General features: G+C 43.1%; 4 pseudogenes; all 4 read left to right on the top strand.

The window, feature by feature from the left end:
• The first annotated feature begins 248 nt into the window (after positions 1-248).
• Positions 249-2,077, top strand: LOC146999737 (uncharacterized; annotated as a pseudogene).
• Positions 2,078-3,793: 1,716 nt separating this feature from the next.
• Positions 3,794-6,180, top strand: LOC146999736 (uncharacterized; annotated as a pseudogene).
• Positions 6,181-6,677: 497 nt separating this feature from the next.
• LOC146999735 (uncharacterized) lies at positions 6,678-8,286 on the top strand (annotated as a pseudogene).
• A 231-nt stretch (positions 8,287-8,517) lies between these two features.
• On the top strand, positions 8,518-13,297 carry LOC146999734 (uncharacterized; annotated as a pseudogene).
• Positions 13,298-19,510: the final 6,213 nt, after the last annotated feature.

Below are 19,510 nucleotides of genomic sequence, written 5' to 3'. Positions count from 1 at the left end.
ACTGACCAGGGATACCAGACCATCTGTTTTACAGCCTGCCACCAGAAAAAGAGTAGCCTCATGTTCTGTGCCCATACCTGGGAAGGTGAAAAGAAGCCAGCCTATGTCCACTGTGTTTGAAGAATCTATGGATTTTGACCAGTTGGGTGCCAGAGTGCCTGCAACATCTTCCAAACATGGGACTGGAGAGGCCAGTAAAAAGTTCAAAGAAGATCACACAGTGCCTGGGCCATCTTCTGCTGGACAACATGAACAGGTAATTTCCCCACAAATTCTAGGTTCCCCACACCCTTCCCGATCTATCCAAGGAGATCTGGGATCTTCTACTTCTCCCCAACATGCTCAGGGACCGTCCTTATCAACCCAAGATGTTCTGGAACTAACCAAATATTTCTAAGAGTATATGGGACATTCCACATCTGCCCAGGCATCTCAAAGACTTCCCACTTGTGCTGAAAGGAAAAATCATATATGCCTCCTCTTCCAGAAGGAGTTCCAAAAGATTATTCTCTACCCTACATAACTCTAGTCTTTCCATTTCTCCTCCAAAGCATGTTGGACAAGACTCCTCTGGTCAAGTGGACCTACAACAGGCCCCATCAGACTAGGAGGGATCCAAACCTCCTTCTCCCAAAGGTAGCATCAGTGATTTCTCATTTGTCCCAAATGTATCAAGTTCCACCTTCTCTCCCCAGGAGAGTTCAACATGTTTGACAGCTGTTAAAGCAGGGCATAGAGCTAAGTCCTCTCACAAAGAAAGCCAAAGATTATTTCCCTTCTCCCCCAAAGTGCCCTATGCAATCTGCTTCTAGTAAAATAAGTTTGAGACCTGACACTGCTGACCAAGGGGGTTTCAGAATTTCCCCTTTAAACCAAGAGGGCTTTCAAAATCCTCTACCATTAAAAAATGGGCTCAGATCATCTCTTACAGTCCAAAGGGAAGTGAATGCAAACACAATTCCCCAACTGAGCCTCACACCACTTATACCTTCCAAAGCAGAGACAAAAATTTCCACACCTACACCAGGAGCTCAAGGACCTTTGCCATTCTTATAAGGGGCTCTTGAGATTTCCACACATAGGCTAGATGTTATAGAAACTCCTGAGTCCACCAAAGGGACTCTTGTACCTTCTGCACATACACAAAGTGAACAAGAACCATCAGCATCTTCCCCAGGGGTTTTAAGACCTTCTAAATCTGTCAGAGGGCCACTAGGTTTATCCCCCTCTACGAAAGAGCATCAAAGACATGTTCTTAAATCTGCTCTTCCACAGAAAGGAAGATTAAATCATTCTCTTGCTATGAAAGTGACCCTGAACATTCTCATTCTAGCAGAAAACTGAAAGATGCTCTCTCCAAACAACAGATCATCAGAAAGTCCCGATCTGATCAAGAATTATTCAAATATCCCCTATCAGCCAAAAGGGCCCTTCCGACTTGTCATCATCAGGTCCCACAGCCAAGATTCTGCCAAAATGCTCCCAGTGAGACAAACAAGCTCATATTTGTACAGTGTGCTGCACTTGGGGACTCTGGGACATTCTGTATCTGTAGGAGAGGCTGTAAAGTATTCCCCATATACATCAAAGATGCTAGGATTTCCAAAACCTGTACAGGATTCTCTGAGTACTATCCCTATCACATAAAGGAATTTTAGGACAGGATACATCTACAAAAGGACTTCTAGCCACAGTCCCATCTTTAGAAATTACTCGTGGATGTGACACATCTACAAAAGTTGTTCTAGGTGCCGGGCATGGTGGCACACGCCTTTAATCCCAGCACTCGGGAGGCAGAGGCAGGCAGATTTCTGAGTTCGAGGCCAGCCTGGTCTACAAAGTGAGGTCCAGGACAGTCAGAGAAACCCTGTCTTGAAAAAAAAAAAAACATGTTCTAGGACAGATTCCATCTGTACAGAAGGTTCTGGATCCAATCCTATGTGAACAAGGTGTTATGGGAAGTGATTTGCACACACAAGAGTATTTAGCATCCTATACAGCTAAAAAAGGGAATTCCTTGGATTCTACCTGTACACAAGAATCCTTGGACCTCCCCAAACTTCCCAGGAGACTATGAAAATCTTACCCAACTACAGAAGATGCTTTAGACTCTTATCCACCTGGACAAAGGGCTGTTGGTCCTTCTTCATGTCCACAAATGTTTCCAGAATATCTTCCAAATGCCCAAAAGGCTCTGAGTTTTACTTCATGTTTAAATAGGCCCTTGGAACCTGTTTTTCCCATCAAGTTGGCTATGATACCTGATATTTCTATACAGATGGTGTTATCCCCTTCCGCAGCTGAAGAAAGCTTTCTTGGAACTTCCACTAGTACACAAGAAGGTCAAGAAATCTCCCTACCTGCGCAAGAGTCTCATAGACCTCTCACATATGTCCATGATGCTCTTGGAGAGGTCGCATCTACATAGGTGTCTCTAGGACCTTCCCCTCATTCTGAAGCCATGGTCAACACTTTCACAGGTACACAAGACACATTAAGACCTTCCCCATCTGTGCAGATGTTCATAGGATCTACCATATCTGAACAGCCTTCTCTGGTGGGAAGTAGTAGACCCCAAGCATCCAGTTTCTAGAAAAAACAGGTCAAGAGTTGATTCTTTGTTCCTGACAAAAGAGACTCCAGAACTTCTGCTAAAAGGGGACTTGCATCATCTCCTTCTGCCAAGAATGATCAAAAGCTACAACTACTCCTCAGGTGAGTCCACACCTTCTGTATCTGTCCAAAATGCCTTGAAATGTTCCACAAATGACCAAGGGACTGTGGAAAGTTTCTAGTCTGAAAAAGTGCATGTTGGACATTCCACATTTCCCCAAAAGGCTCAAAGGCCTTCTCTGTCTAACCAAAATGCTCTGGTATGTTCACCATCTGGCCCAGGGCTTCTGGGAATTTCTTTATTTCTCTCAAATGATCCAGAACATTTTGCCCATACTCAAGGTTATTTGTCCATGAGCAAATCAGACTTCAGAACTACACAACCTCCTTTATATTACCAAGGGTCTAAGGAAAAGTTCACATCTAAAAAAATCATCTAGAACTTGTACCTTTAGCCCAAACACAGCAGAAATCTTCCATGTCTTCTAAAGCATCTAAAAATCCTTTTGCCTCCAACATTCTTGTTGTAGGACATTTACCATCTGCCCTAGGATCTGCGAGATCATTAACATCTAAGCATGAGCATCTAGAAACTTTACCAGCTGTGCAAAGGTCTTCAGGATGTTTAGCATTTTCCCCAGGAGCTCTGGATGTCCAGGGAACAATAGAACAGTTGCCACCTGGCCAAGCTGTTCAGAAAACTTTTCCATCTTCAACAAGGTGTTCAGGATAGTCACTCCACCTTCCAGGAGATCTGGATCTTTCCTCATCAGCACAAGGAGTTTCAAGACATGTACCCCCAACTTAGGGGCCTCTGGAATCTTCTTCATGCTTGCCTTGGTTTGCAGGACCTTTGATGTCCTTGCAAAGGCCTCTGGATTTTCCACAACTACCCAGAGTATAGATGCTACTTCACCAAATACTAAAGGGACTTTATCACCTTTGTTATCGCTTCCAAGTAAAATGAGAATCTGCCAACCTACACAAAGTTTGGTAGGAACTTTGCCACCTAGACCAGGAGCTCTGGCAATTTCCCCTTCAGACATTGTGGCTCCTGGAACTTTACCAGTGGCTCCAGAGCCTGTGAGCCTTTCTCTGTCATCTCAGGAGCCTCCATCAAATTTGCCCCACATTCATGGAGTTCTAGATTTAACTCAGTATGTCTCAGTGTCTTCCCCAAATGGCATGCCACTCACCCAGTGGCAACAGGTAACTCCCTCATCCTTAGAAGGAAGTGTAGCACCTTTGTCTTCTGTTCAAGGGGTTGTGAGACAATCTCTATCTGCACAACAAACTCCACACCTCTCCACTTCCACACAGAGAACTCTCAGACATTCTTTTTCTGGTCCAGGTGATATGCCACCTCGCTCACTTTCTAAGGTGTCTAAATGACCATTGCCATCTGTGGATGTGGATATGGAGACATATTCACATCCTCAGAGATCTCCAGGACATTTGAAAAATGTTTCAAGTTTTCCAAGACATATGCTGCCTGGCCCAGATCCTGTGGGAATTTCCTTACCTGCTCTTGCTACTGAGTCTTTGGTATCTTCCTCATCTTGCCAAGGGCCTCAAGGGTCTTTGTTATCCACCAAGGATGGTGGAAAAGACTCATGTACTGCACCAAATGCTCAGAAACCTTATTGATTTACTTCACAGACTAGAAACCTTCAAAACACATGCTCCACTATGTTCATAGCAGCCCTATTCATAATAGCCAGAAGCTGGAAAGAACCCAGATGTCCCTCAACAGAGGAATGGATACAGAAATTATGGTACATTTACACAATGGAGTACTACTCAGCTATTAAAAAGAATGAATTTATGAAATTCCTAGCCAAATGGATGGACCTGGAGGGCATCATCTTGAGTGAAGTAACACAATCACAAAAGAACTCACACAATATGTATTCATTGATAAGTGGATATTAGCCCAAAACTTAGGATACCCAAGATATAAGATACAATTTGATAAACGCATGAAACTCAAGAAGAATGAAGACCAAAGTGTGGACACTGTGCACCTTCTTAGAATTGGGAACAAAACACCCAGGGAAGGAGTTACAGAGACAAAGTTCGTAGCTGTGATGAAAGGATGGACCATTTAGAGACTGCTGTATCCAGGGATCCGTCCCATAATCAGCTTCTAAACGCTGACACCATTGCATACACTAGCAAGATTTTGCTGAAAGGACCCAAATATAGCTGTCTCTTGTGAGACGATGCCGGGGCCTAGCAAACACAGGAGTGGATGTTCACAGTCAGCTATTGGATGTATCACAGGGCTCCCAATGGAGAAGCTAGAGAAAGTACCCAAGGAGCTAAAGGGATCTGCAACCCTATTGTTGGAACAACATGATGTACTAACCAGAACCCCGGAGCTCTTGTCTCTAGCTGCATATGTATCGAAAGATGGCCTAGTCGGCCATCAATGGAAAGAGAGGCATATTGGACTTGCAAACTTTATATGCCCCAATATAGGGGAATGCCAGGGCCAAAAGAATGGGAATGGGTGGGTAGGGAAGTGGGGGGCACTATGGGGGACTTTTGGGATAGCATTGGAAATGTAATTGAAGAAAATATGTAATAAAAATATTAAAAAGAAAAAAAAAGAAAAAAAAAAAGAAACCTTCAAAACAGACTCTGCATTCTTTGCCATCTACACTAGGGGATTTCCCTTTGCAAAGGACTCGTGAAATCAGCACTGGCACAAGGGATCCATGACCCTACAAATCAGAAAAAGACATTCTGAGACAGTCTATATCACTACAGCAGACTGTAGAACCATCACGTCATAAGACAGGGGCTGTTGGATCTACTCAACATGCTCATAGAAAGGCTCAAATATTTCCATCTAATCAAGAAGCTGAGATATATTCTCTGTCTGCTACAGGGGCTATGGGACTGCCCAAATCTGAAACTAGGACTCTAGAAAATTTGCCATCTGAATAAGGACCTGTGAAAAATTTCAGTTCATTTTAGAAGGCTTCTGCAATTTCTCTATGTATGCAAGATACTATGCGACATTCACCATCTGTATCAGGGGCTCTGACAATTTCTCCATCTAATAAGGGAACATAGAAAATATTGTTATCTTCCCAAGGGACTATGAAACCTTCATCATCTCCACAACATGCTCAGAAACCTCCTCACACTACAACAGGAACTCTAACAATTTTGACATGTAAGCAAGGGCCCATAGAATATTCTGGACCTGTCCAGGGGACCAAGGGCTTTTCTCCATCTACCTCAGGTAAAGTAGAGCATTCAGCATCTTTTCAAAAGAAGCTAGAGCACTCGTCACACATGGTAGAATCTCTGGATTACTTGCCATCTGTCCAAGAGACTACAACAGATCCTTTGCCTCCTATAGGATGTATGGAACCTCCGAAATCTAAAACTAGAACCCCCCAAAATTTTTTGTCTGAACAAAGATCTAAATCTACCAGGAAAACTAAAAAAAACATTGTTATCTTCCCAAGGGACTGTGGAACCTTGCTCATCTGCACCACATACTCAAAAACCTCCTCACACAACAACAGAAACTGTATCAATTTTATCATGTAATCAAGGGGCTCTAGAACATTCTGGACCTGTCCATGGGATTGAAGATTCTTCTACAACTACCTCAGGGAAACTAGAGCATTCACCATTTTCCAAAAGAAGCTAGAGCACTCATCACACATGGTAGAATCTCTGGATAGCTTACCATCTGTCCAAGGGACTACAACAGTTCCTTTGCCTCCTGCAGGATCTATAGGACCTCCCAAAACTGAAAATAGGATTCCAGAAAATTTCCCATCTGAATAACGATCTTCTAAATCCACCAGGAGAACTAACAAACATTGTTATTTTCCCAAGGGACAGTGGAAGTTTTCTCATCTGCACCACATGCTCAGGAAACTCCTCACACTACAACAGGAACTCTAACAATTTTGACATGTAAGCAAGGGCCTCTAGAACATTCAGAACCTGTCCAGTGGCCTTAGGGTTCTTCTACAACTACCTCAGGGAAACTAGATCATTCAGCATCTTTCCAAAAGAAGCTAGAATACTCATCATACATGGTAGAATCTCTGGATAACTTGACATCTGTTCAAGGGACTACAACAGATCCTTTAACTCCTACAATGTTTGGAGGACCTCCCAAATCTGAAACTAGGACTCGAGAAAATTTTCCGTCCGAACAAAGATGTTTTAAATCCACCGGGAAAACTAAAAAAAAAAAAAAAAAGCCATTGTTTTCTTCCCAAGGGACTGTGAAAACTTGCTCATCTGCACCACATGTTCAGAAAACTCCTCACACTACAACAGAAACTCTAACAATATTGACATGTAAACAGGGCCTATAGAACATTCTGGACCTGTCCAGGGTACTGAGGGTTTTTCTATATCTATGTCAGGGAAACTAGAGAATTCAGCAATTTTCCAACAGAAGCTAGAGCACTCCTTACACAAGGTAGAGTCTCTGGATACATTGCCATCTGTCCAAGGGACTACCACAGATCCTTTGCTTCCTATAGGTGCTATGGGACCTCCCAAACCTGAAACTAGGACTCCAGAAAATTTTCCATCTGAACAAAGGCCTTCTAAATCTATGAGAGAAACTAGAAAAACATTATTATCTTCCCAAGGGACTGTGGAACCTTCATCATCTCTACCACATGCTCAGAAACTTCCCCAAACTACATTCCAACAACTGTGAGATGTAAGCAAGCAACTCTAGAATATTCTACACCTGTCCAGGAAACTGTTGGTACTTTGCCATCTATCCTATGGTTTCTAGAACATTCACCATCTTTCCAACAGTAGCTAGGGAACTTGTCTCATACAGTAGAATCTCAGGACACCTCATCATCTCTCCGAGGGACTACAGGCCCTTTGCCACATCCTTCAAGTCATACAGGACATTCACAACCTGACCAACAATGTCAGGAGTCTTTTTTTAGAAGTTTCAAGCAATATAGCACATTTGCTATCTACCAAACTTAGCATATCTGTTGAGGTATCTCTAGGCCTTTCACCATATACTCAACAATCTATCCAGCAATCATCATCTTCCCAAAAGATTCTGGGATCATCGGAGTCTGCCCAGTGTACTCATAAAACTTTTTTTCAGTCTCAGGATCTTTGGGAATGTCTTTATATGTACCAAGGACGCCAGAAACATTGCCACATGTCCCAAAGCCTCTTGGCCATTCCCCATAAACACAAGCAAGTCAAGCTCCTCCACCATTTTTGCAAAAAGCTGTGGCAACTTCCCTGTATCCACAAGCAACTCTTGAGCTGAATGCATCAACTCAAATTTCTCCATTACTCTCACCATCTAGTAAGGTGCCTGGACAAGCTTCCCTTATTGCAGAATCCAGTTTTGGAGAGCCCATAGGTGCCCAGGGAGTTGAAGAAATTTTGCCGTTAACTTCTCAAGGGCACAAGAAAAACTGCCAAGTGGCAAAGGGAACTTTGCCTGTGCCAAGTTCTTTGTCATCCATCCGAAGGTATCTAGAACTTTCAGCAGATTCCACAGAGATATTGGACTTGGGACAATGTAAACACACAGAGACTATCTTGGACCCTTTGCCTCAAGTGAGGGAGGATATAGAATCCTTTACATCTGATTTGCCTACTCTAGGAACTTTGGCACCATCACCTCGAGAACCTGGTAGACATTGATCTTTTACTCAAGGAGATGCAAAAACATGCTTATCTGGTCCCGGGAACTTAGCACATTTGCAATCAGCCCAGGGGCCTCTTACACTTTCCATCTCAGCCCAGGCAATCACCCATATCTCAGGATCTACTGAAGAGCCTCTACTGCATTCAGCTCCTTCCCCAGCAGTTTCAGAAACAAATGAATATTCTCCATCTACCTGAGGGACCTCAGACACTTCCAGATGTTCTGAAATGCACCTGGATCTTACTACATCACTACAGGTGACATCATCACCTTTGAGATCTGAGCAAGGAACTGTGGGACCTTGCTTATCTGAAGGGACTAAATCTAAGGAAACTGTAGGGTTCTCTGCATCTTCTCAGGGTACTAGGAGGCATTCCTTATTGGCACAAGCCACAGTAGGAAAGTCCATGTCTGAAAAGCAGACTGTGGGAACTTTGCCTCCCACTTCAGAACTTTGGGGTCTACCCAAATCACTCGGGTGGTCTCAGAGTCTTTGCCATCTGATCAGAAGCCTCTGGGGATTTCTTTTTCTTCACCAGGAACTCTAGGCTTTTCACCTTCCATAGAGGCTCTTGGACATTCCCTTTCTGACCAAGGATCTCTAAAACTGTCCATAAATAAACAAGGGACTGTACAAAGTGTGCCATCTTCTCCAAAGACTGTGCAACATCCAACTTATTTCCAGAAAGCTATGACATTATCTCCACTTTCTGAACATTCTAGACAAAAATCCCCAGATTCCTCAAGGGACCTTAATTACCTCGCCTGAAATCTCAAAAATCCATTTCATATTCACCAGCAGATATAACACACTCACCATCTGTACTAGGTGCCCTGGAGCATCCTCTATCTCGTCCAGACTCTCAAGGATATGTGCTAACCTTTCAAAAGTGTAAGGACCTTTCTACAGCTGCAAAGGGGACTTTGCCTGTGCAAAGTTCTTTGTCATCCATCCAAAAGAATCTAGAACCTTCAGCAGATTCCACAGGGATATTGGACTTGGGACAATGTAAACACACAGAGACTATCTTGGGTCCTTTGCCTCAAGTGAGGGAGGATACAGAATCTTCTAAATCTGCTTTGCCTACTCTAACTACTTTGCCACCATCACCTCAAGAACCTGGTATACATTCATCTTTTACTCAAGGAGGTGCAGAAACATTCCCATTTGGTCCAGGGAATCTCACACCTTTGCAATCAGCCCAGGGGACTCTTACACTTTCCATCTCAGCCCAGGTAATGACACATAGCTCAGGATCTGCTGAAGGGGCTCAACTGAATTCAGCAACTTCCCCAGCATTTTCAGAAAAAAATCAAAAATTTTCATCTACCCGAGGGACTTCACACACTTACAGATGTGTTGACGGCATCTGCAATTTTCTGCGTCACTATATGTAACTCCATCATCTTCTATATCTGAGCAAGGAACTGTGGGTCCTTGTTTATCTAAAGAAAGTGGTCTGAAAGTGACTAAATCTAAAGAAACAACTCTAGGGTCTTCCACATCTGCTCAGGACACTGAGGAGAATTTCTTATCTGCAGAAAACCACAGTAAGAAAGTCCATGTCTGCAAAGGAGACTGTGGGAACTTCTCTTCCCATTTGAGGACATCTGGGATCTACCCAAAATACTCAGGTGCTACCAAAGTCTGTGTCTTCTGATCAGATGCCTCTGGGAATTTCTTTATCTTCATAAGGAACCCTAGGCTCTTCATCTTCCCAAGAGACTTTTGGCCATTTCTGTTCTGCCCAAGAGTCTCTAAAACTGCCCATACCTAAACAGGGGTATGCACAAAATGTTTCACCTGCTCAAGATACATTGCATCCTCCAACTTCTTGGCAGACAGATATGGGATTTTCTCCAACTGCCCAACATTTTGCACAAAGGTCCCCAACTTTCCGAAGGGATACTCTACCTGTCCTCTCTAGACAGAAATTTCAAGAAACCCTTTGTCCTTCACCATCAGATATAGGACATTGCCCACCAGTACTGGGTATTCAGGAGCATCTTGTACATACTCCAGTGGTTTAGGAAGATTTTCCATCTTTTCAAAAGCCCAAAGAACTTTCCAGGGCAGAAGAGGGAACTTTACCAATGTAAAGTTCTTTTTTCCCCAACCAAAGAAATCTGGAAAATTCAAGAGATGCCACAGGGATATTGGCACAATATGAAGAATCTCGGAGTGCTTGAGGCCATTTGCCACAAGGGAGGCAGGCTGTAGCATCTTCTCAGTCTACTTCAGCGACTCTAGGAACTTTGCCACCATCACCTCCAACACCTGGTAGACATTCCTCTTCTACCCAAGGAGGTGCAAAGACTTTCCCATTTGGCCAAAGGTATCTAGCACCCTTGCAATCTGCCCAGGGGCCTCTGAAACTTCCTATCTCAGCCCAGACAATGATGAACACATCACAGTGTTCTGAATGTTCTCATAATCCTGTGGGTCTTTCCTTCTCAGAACAAGGGACTCCAGCATCTTCTGATTCTGCTCATGGAGGTGTGAGTCCTGGTCTCTCTGCCCAGGGGACCATACATCTGTCCAAATGTCCACAAAGGTCTACCCAACCTTCTACATCTTCCAAAAGGTTTTCAATTCCTTCTTTCCATACACAAGGTATAGGAACTTAGTTCACATTTCACACTACACAGTAGCAGACTCCCATCTTTCACAGTGTGTCAGAGATATACCCACCCTGCTCAAAATACAACAAGGACATTGAGATCTGACCAGGGATCTCTGAGGATTTCAGCAACTACATAAGGCTCTGTAGAACTTTTGCCACCTCCCCAGGGAACTCTAGCACATTCATCATTTGCATCAGGTGCACAAAAATTTTCAACAGCTATCCCAGGATATTTGATAATGACTCACCTTTGTAACTTGCAATTTATGCCCAACTTAGTTCCTAACTTTCTTCCCTAGGCCTTTTGGATCCTTCCCTTTCCAAAGAAGAGCCTTTAGATCTCTCTAAACCTACATAGGGACCTTTAACTTCATGCCAGGGAACAAATGAGTCTTTGACTTCTCCACAAAGGGTTCAACAAACAGCTCCATCTGATTCAGATCCTTCAGGATCTATGCACTCTTCCAAAGGACCCATGGTAATTTCTTTATCTGGATAAGGAACACTAGGATCTTTATCATCTGCCCTAGAGCCTTTGACAATGTCCCTATCTGCTCAAGTGAATCCAAGACCTTTGTTATCTGTTCAAGAAGCTAGAGGCTCTTGCCTGTCTTTACAGGGGATCTGGAAGGTTGTACCTGTACACATGGCAAGCCAGGAATAGCCAATAATTAACCAGGAGCTTTGGAAATTTCAGCATCTTCCATAGTGAGTCTAGGACCTTGTCCATCTGTCTAATTGGATTTGAATGTGTCACAATCTGTCTTAATGTCTTGGAGACATCCCCTGTCTGCCCAAGGTGTACAAGGAACATCAATATCTGCCCAAGGGCTTCCAGAAACTTCCTTGTTATCTCAAGAGACTCCAGGACCCTGTTTGGAAAAAGAGGCTTTAGGATATTCACCATCCTATCCAGAAGATCTTGGACTTTCTGATTCTGCCCAGGACACACTAGAAACACGGGCATGTATGCAAAATAGTGCAGAAATACCACCTGTCACCCAAGAGGTCATAGAATCTTCATCAGCCACACAAGATTCTCTCAGATTACCAGCTCCTTCACCACTTAGACCAGAGGCAGAAGAACCTCTGCCATGTACCCAATCGATTTCTAAGAGTTCAGAATCTGTGTCAGGGACTCTAGACGCTTTGTCATCTGTGTTAGGGTCTCTGTGTCTTTTGAAACCCAGTGAAGGTGCTCTGGACCGTTTGGTATCTGAACAAGGGATCCTGGGAACACCAGCATTTCCCCAGGAAAGTCTAGAACTTTCTCAACCAGCCCAGGGGCCTCTAGAACCTGTGCCATCTCCCCAATAAACTGTGAGTACTTCCTTTTCAACAGAGTTTCAGGGACTGTCCCTTTGTGCAGAAGGAGACATTATTCCTACCCCTCCTCTCATCTCAAGAAGAGCCTTAGCCGTTTCAAATCTAACCAAAGGATATTGAAACATGTTCCATTTCCTGAAGGGTATATCAGATACTGCCTTTCAGAACTTGATGCCTTAAAATGTATCTCTTCTGCCAAAAGTAGCCTCACATCTTCCAAGTATGCAGAAAAGGATTCCAGTCCTACCTCTACTCCTCAAAGGAGCATCTCCCCCTTAAAATAATCAGAACTGAGTTTCTGATCTAGTGTCCCTTGTAAAAAAAAGTCTCAATCATTCTCCTCCTCCAGGAGATTTTTCCCACACCTTCTAATTTGTGGAAAACAAGACCAAGCCCTTCTTCATGCATGCCTGAAATCTGTGCGCTCAAAACATGTGGCTTGGAAACACTGCCATTCTTCCAAAATGCGGGTAAGAGCTTGCAAATCTAAGAAAAGGGGTGTAAAGCTTAAAATTGTGACTAACATAAACCTCTCCACTTCTGATTCTGCCAAAGGAGCCTGCAGATGCTCACCATCTCATGAGGAGGGCCTCAGAAATCCCCCACCAACCCAAGGCATTCACAGACCGTCCAAGTCTACTGAAACCCCATCAGAAAAGGCCCCTTCTGACCAATGGGACACCCATGCATCCAATTCAGAGCATGAGGTTGGCAAACCATCCTCCATCCCTACAGAAGAATACATGCGAACCACCACTCTTTCTCATGAAGAGAGCCTCAGGCATCCCACCTCTCCTCATGAGATTCCCAGACATGCTACTTCTACCAGGAGAAGACACAGGAATTCCCGTTACCCAGGAGCCCTGCAAACTTCTCCTGCAGATCAAGAATGCAGAGTCATCTCCAGATGGAGACTGTCCCCGTAGAGGTGTGAAACTCTCATCATCAGCCCAAGAGTATATCAGCTACCTTGTTTCTACTAAGTATGGCTCAAAACATAGTCCTGTTGTCCAAGAGGGAGAGAAACATTCCAGAAGTGCCAAATGGGAGCCCATAGCTTTGGTGCCTATCCTATGGGGATTTATACCTCCAAAAGGGAGTACCACATTCCCTTTTGGAACATCCCCTGTTATGCAAAGATATTACAGACATACAATATCTCAAGCAGAGGATGTGATACCTGCTCTCTCCTGTCCTTGGAGAGACCCATCATTACAATATGAATTTGTGACCACTCTGTCCTAGGAAGCCACAAATATACACATCATATGAAAATCAATCTCAACAGGATTGCATGGCAAAAGGGGAGCTGTAGTTCTTTCCTCTCCCCTAAAGGAGGTATCTTACCTTCTCAATCAGACCAATGTGGACTCAGACTTTCCTGTTCTCACCAAAGGGACACTGGCTATGTGACCCCTGTTTTGGAAAGGCTCAGAATGCTTCAGGCTCAGAATGCTTCAGGCTGAAAGAGGTGGCCTCTCAAATGCCCCTTCTAAGAAACTGGGCCTCACAGATGGTTTTTATAAAAAAGAGAGAGAGATTATAAATGCTCTAGGAGGCTTCCAACTTACTCTTTGCTTCCGACTTACTCCTTCTCCCCAGGGAATCACCAGAGCTTCTCAACCTGCCAAATGGAACCTGTAAGCAGTCCATCTCAAGTGGGCAGCCTGGGCTCTACTCTCTCCTATCCTGGCATTTTCAGTTCTTTTTTGATCCAGAAGCTGTCCTCATGTTTTCCCTTTCTATGCCCCTTATGAGCAACATGAATTTAGAACTTTTTTTTCTCATCAACTGTCTATCAAACTTACAATTTCCACTTCTAGCTGCCTCAGATGCACATTGAAGTATCATATATGTACCTGTGACTAAAAGCAGGATAAGAATCCCCTTTCTGATTAAGAGTAGCTCCCAATTTGTAGCCAGAAGAGCATGCTATATAATTTTCACCCCATGGAGAGTATATGTGCCTCTTCTGATCATTGAGGACCTAGACCTACCTACTAGATCTGATCTAATCCATGACAAATCGATTCCCTTTATCTAAGGTGCACTGAGTGCTTCTTATTGTGATCCTCTATCCTCATTACCTCTGTCCAAGGAGTAGGACCTGGGTGCCTGAGGTCGAAGAGCCTAAGAGTAGCCAGCAGGTTCATAAACCCAGGACACAGACATTAATTTGGCCAGCAGAAACGAGAAAGCCTTGCCATGTTCAGAAGTAGGCAGCTGATTTATCAGGAGATCTAGCTGGGAAGTGCCCCCTAGCATACTGGAGATTGATTAAGCTGTTGCATGGCCTGCATGATATGCATGTTCTAGGTTCCCAAGAAGCCTCGGTAATGAAATATTCATGTCTTCTCTCCTCTCCAAATTGACCCTTGATCTTGTACAGATACAAGAGTCTTTGGCATTTCTACTTTCCCCAACATGGTTTGAAACTTTCTGCCCCTAAAGGATAGCATCCTTTATAGATTGTTTGTGGATATGTCAACATTCTCACTCTATCAATGGGTCCTCCAAATCCTGTTTCTGACACAGAAACCTCAGAATTATTCCTTCATCACCAAGAAGACTCACAGTTTTCCCCCATGCTTGAAGTGGGACTAAAACCCACATACATGAAATAGAACCTATGTGACTCACAACTTCCACCTCAAGGGGGTTTCAGATGTACCCCCTCCACATCAAATTGTTAGAAACTCCCCAGTGTTGAAGGCATATGAGAATCAGAAACCTCAGAAATTCTTTAATTCCCCTCAGAATGACCACTTCAGAACAAAGGTGTCACATAGGTCCTCAATGACTGAAGATGCCCTGATACATATGACATGATAAGGAAAGGACTTCAGACCTCAACAACATCTTAAGAAGGCCTCAAATATTGCTCTTTTACTATCAGCATGCAATAGCATTGATGAAGTCACAATGGGGACTCAGATGTACCCTTCTAGACCCAGGATAATTTATATCTCCAGAGTAAATAGCAAGTCCATCAAGTCATGTACCCTTGTACTGGCTGGTTTTGTGTGTCAACTTGACACAGCTGGAGTTATCACAGAGAAAGGAGCTTCAGTTGAGGAAATGCCTCCATGAGATCCAACTGTAAGGCATTTTCTCAATTAGTGATCAAGGGGAAAGGCCCCTTGTGGGTGGGACCATCCCTGGGCTGGTAGTCTTGGGTTCTATAAGAGAGTAGGCTGAGCAAGCCAGGGGAGGCAAGCCAGTAAAGAACATCCCTCCATGGCCTCTGTATCAGCTCCTGCTCCCTGACCTGTTTGAGTTCCAGTCCTGACTTCCTTTGGTGATGAACAGCAGCATGGAAGTGTAAGCCGAATAAACCCTTTCCTCCCCAACTTGCTTCTTGGTCATGATGTTTGTGCAGGAATAGAAACCCTGACTAAGATAACCCTCAAAAGTGAAGTATCCCATAAATTCAAGGGGCCTGACACTCAGTTGTATTATCTTTTGAAGAGGGCCTAGGCCTTACAGCCCCTAACTATAGTAGCCCCTGATATTATAGGTATGCCAAAGGGGTCAGCTGACCTTGAGTAAAAACAGTTTATTCTTTCTCCTTCTGCACTGAAGGGCTCTGAGGCATGACCCTTTGATGAAGCAAGGTATATAACTGACCTTGTGAGTGAGGAGTTTATCTCAAATATTCAGGCTCAGCTCTAGTGTGCTTAAGACTGAATCATTGGTACCAAGAATTCACAGGAGCTTCGCTCTTTGTTCATGACTGACTCAGGTCTACCATTCATCTAAGAAAGACCAGAGCTTCTCCCTAAGACCTTATACACCTTAGACCATCTAAAACAAAAAAACAAACAACAACAAAAAAAAAACCCCAAAAAACAAAACAAAACAAAACAAAAAAAAACCCAGAGAACTCTGGATTCAATTTCCATTGCCAATGTATAAAAACCTCAGTCTTTATCCAAGGCTCTCTTTAAGCTGATCATCAAAAAGGTAACTGTCCTCAACACCCACACCTGTGTGGCTGTTGTAAGTTTATTAGGGAACAAATCCAGGAACATTGAGCCGACTTGTCAGAAGAAACCTCAGATTGCTGTCAAATCTGCATTGGAGTCCTCAGAGATAAGAATTTTTTAGAGTTCTCTGAAATGTGGAGGCCTGGAGTGCCTGGACCAACCTCCTTTATGGAAGGTGAACAGGGCAACTCCCCTGCTGTCCAACAGAGTTGAGGGACCTTCTCCTTTCCATACTTATAGTATTTTCCTTCCTGTGATGATGGAGGTCATAAAATGTACCCCTTTGACCCAAAGGACTCTCATAAAAATCCCTTCTCTTCAGGAACCAATGAGATATTTTACCTCTGACCAAGGAGCATTTCTCCCTCTGGTCAAAGTTCACAGAAATCAAGAGGAAGAGGCCAATCCTGGAACTTCTTTGAGTACAGTCACATGACATGGTATGAAATCATCATTCAAACTCAGTTCTGGTTGGTTGAACGTAATTCTTCGGAGGCAATTATGCTGAGGACACAAACCCAAACTTTTCACGAATCATGGTATCTATATTTGGTGTCTTGCTAATTCAGCTAAGGATATGGATACTCCAGGCTGTGAAGAACTGTTAGAAGGTATGGCAATGCTAGGACCTCATGAGCTAAGGTAAGCAATTTAATTTTTGCTCAAAATATTATGGGGATTTTCATACTCTGAACATCTCTCCTGTTACAAGGATATCAGCACCTTCTTTCTCCCCAGGGCTACTCACTCCTTCTATCTTTGATTAAGGAGGCATCACATCTTCCCACTGAAGCAAAGGAGCCTCTGATCATACCAGTATGTCCAAAGGAGGAATGGACATTCATTTAGGTCAAAGAATCCCACACAACTTGCTGATATTATGAACTGAAACTTACATATTTTTCCTAATGTTTCCCAGATTTTTCCTTCAGTTCAAGGTAAACTCTAGGTTCAAAAACGTTTCAATGAATAGCCTTAACATAGATACTCTCTCTGTCAAGGAAGAAACTTACATTTTATCTTTGAATTAAGGAAATATAGGCACACCCTTAAATTTGAGCGGGGATTAGTACAAATTCTGTTGCTTAAGGACCCTACAGAAAAGCCACTGACATGAAAATCTCAGGCAGATGTTCATTTTTTTTCTCAAGGAAACTTTAAACAATATCTCTTAACAACTATGCATACCTCAGAAAATCCACTTCTATCTATAGAATTCTGAGGTCTATTCCTCTAGGAGGTCCTAAAGTTTCCCTTCCGACCTGGATTGTCAGGCATGCTCAAATAAAAGAAAGGATGTTAAACACTCTGAAATGATGTCCTGGGACATGACAGTAAAAATATGAGCCCTAATCTAACTTCTATTTTTAAGCCTGTCACTTGAAATGGAGCAGTTACATCTTTGTTGCCCATGCCTTGGATGCTGCTGTACAGCTTGTGGAAAACATAGAGTTAGAGATTACCAAACAATTTGTAAGAAAAATGTTCTGATTCCTGGCAAGCACACCTCAAAGTGTCAGAAAACATGGGTATTCTGGACTATGAGGACATTTGCACTTCATAAGCTATTTTTGACATCTTCCAATTCCCAAGGTAAACTGTGACCTTCCTGCTCTTCCTTATCCTCCCAACATATTCTCTTTCTCAAAATGACTTTCCCATATATGGTCAAAGTAGTTTTATAACTAACTGATCAGGCATATTTCCAAAAGTGACTCCTTCTGTAAACAAGGTACCCTAGTCCACTCTGGTTTGAGGTCCCATTGTCCAAGGTCCAAATCAGAGCAACAAAACTGTGCCATCTGCCTTCAGGCAAGTCAATAGAAATGTAATAACTTCATTAATTCTGCGTAGACCTGGATAGATGAATAAAGTCAAAGAAGTATCCTAGCCAGCAACAGTGATGCAAAGCCTTTGGAAGAAGAAATATGTTACTGCCTTGTCTCTCCCGAATTAACACAAACTATGAAAATACAAAACTCTGAATAACAATTGGAAACTTATGATCATTGTTGGGAATATTCTCCACTATATAAGGTACTGGGACCTTTACCTTTGACAGAAGTGTATATGACAATTTCACACACTGCCTCAAGAAGATTCTGTCTTCTTCTTTCAGAAGGGCCTCGGAGATTTCCTCTCTTACATGGGGCCCACATTTCCCAATGTTAACTTATTTTTTCTCACTACACTGAATGGAATGTCAGAACTCTCCTATGACTAACATTGCCCTAGACCCTATTGGCCAACTGTAGCCTAAAACATGTATTATGCCTTACATGGAATATTCCTATTCCTGCCAAGTAGCTTTGAGTCTTTTTTCCTTAAAGAGCTGTCAGACCATGGGAGACTTATAACATTATTCTACATAAAAAAGCATCTAACATTCCCTGTCTTCCCAGTAGGATTCCAGGCCTATTTTCTACTTCCATTCACCAAATGGATTTTAGATCTGCAGTTTCTGCAAAGGGGGTCCTGGGAAATCAAAGTCTATTGAAAGGACCCTCAGAACTAGCTCCTGTGTTTTTCAGACCTCTACCTTTTACACTAGTGGACTTCAGATCCACCTCTGCAACTAAAGAACCAAAACCAGAGCCTGTCTTTTGCCCATGCCTCAGAAACATCCCTATTAATGAAGTTTGCTTCAAAGCTAATTCCTCTGTCTAAGCTATCCATACAACACATTTGCAACCAGTGATACCTCACAATTTTCTCCTTTTAGATCATAGGAAAGAAGACAGAAATCTGAAATTGTCTCTCACATCCTGTGCCTCAAAGTTGGTCATCAAAATGCACTATTCATATCTTTTATTCACAGATGTGTGCAGCTGAACACCGCCTCAAGGAAAAATAAGTGCTTGCATAACTACTTATCCTGTTGGAAGATTTTTGTGACAATTGCCTGGACTCTCAAAGATGTTACACAGGGTATGCATATGGGGAAAATACTAGCAAGCTAGTGAGGCAGAGTCTGAACATTCCTCCAGTACCCTATGGAGTCTAGAACCTTCCCCTGCTGACCATGGATGAACTTGATATTTGTGTCCTGGGGACGTCTACCTTAGGAACCAAGACATTCAGTATTTCTCCTCTGTTGAAGGTGGTCTAAGAATTTTCCATAATGAGAAACAGTTCTCGGAACTCTTGTGTTAGTCAAATACTCCACATTGTAGTCGAGAGAACTGTGACTTGGTCCTTCCATTCCCCTACAGCCTTGGATCTTGCCCACCTCTGCACGAGGGGATGTTAACCACTGTCTTTGACAAAAGGAAGCTTGCATATTC

Source organism: Mus caroli, unplaced genomic scaffold, assembly GCF_978045245.1.
Source record: "Mus caroli unplaced genomic scaffold, Mus_caroli_1 scaffold_44, whole genome shotgun sequence".
NCBI lineage: Eukaryota > Metazoa > Chordata > Mammalia > Rodentia > Muridae > Mus > Mus caroli.
Note: the sequence above shows the minus strand (reverse complement) of the source record. Positions and strands in the feature narration are given on the sequence as shown.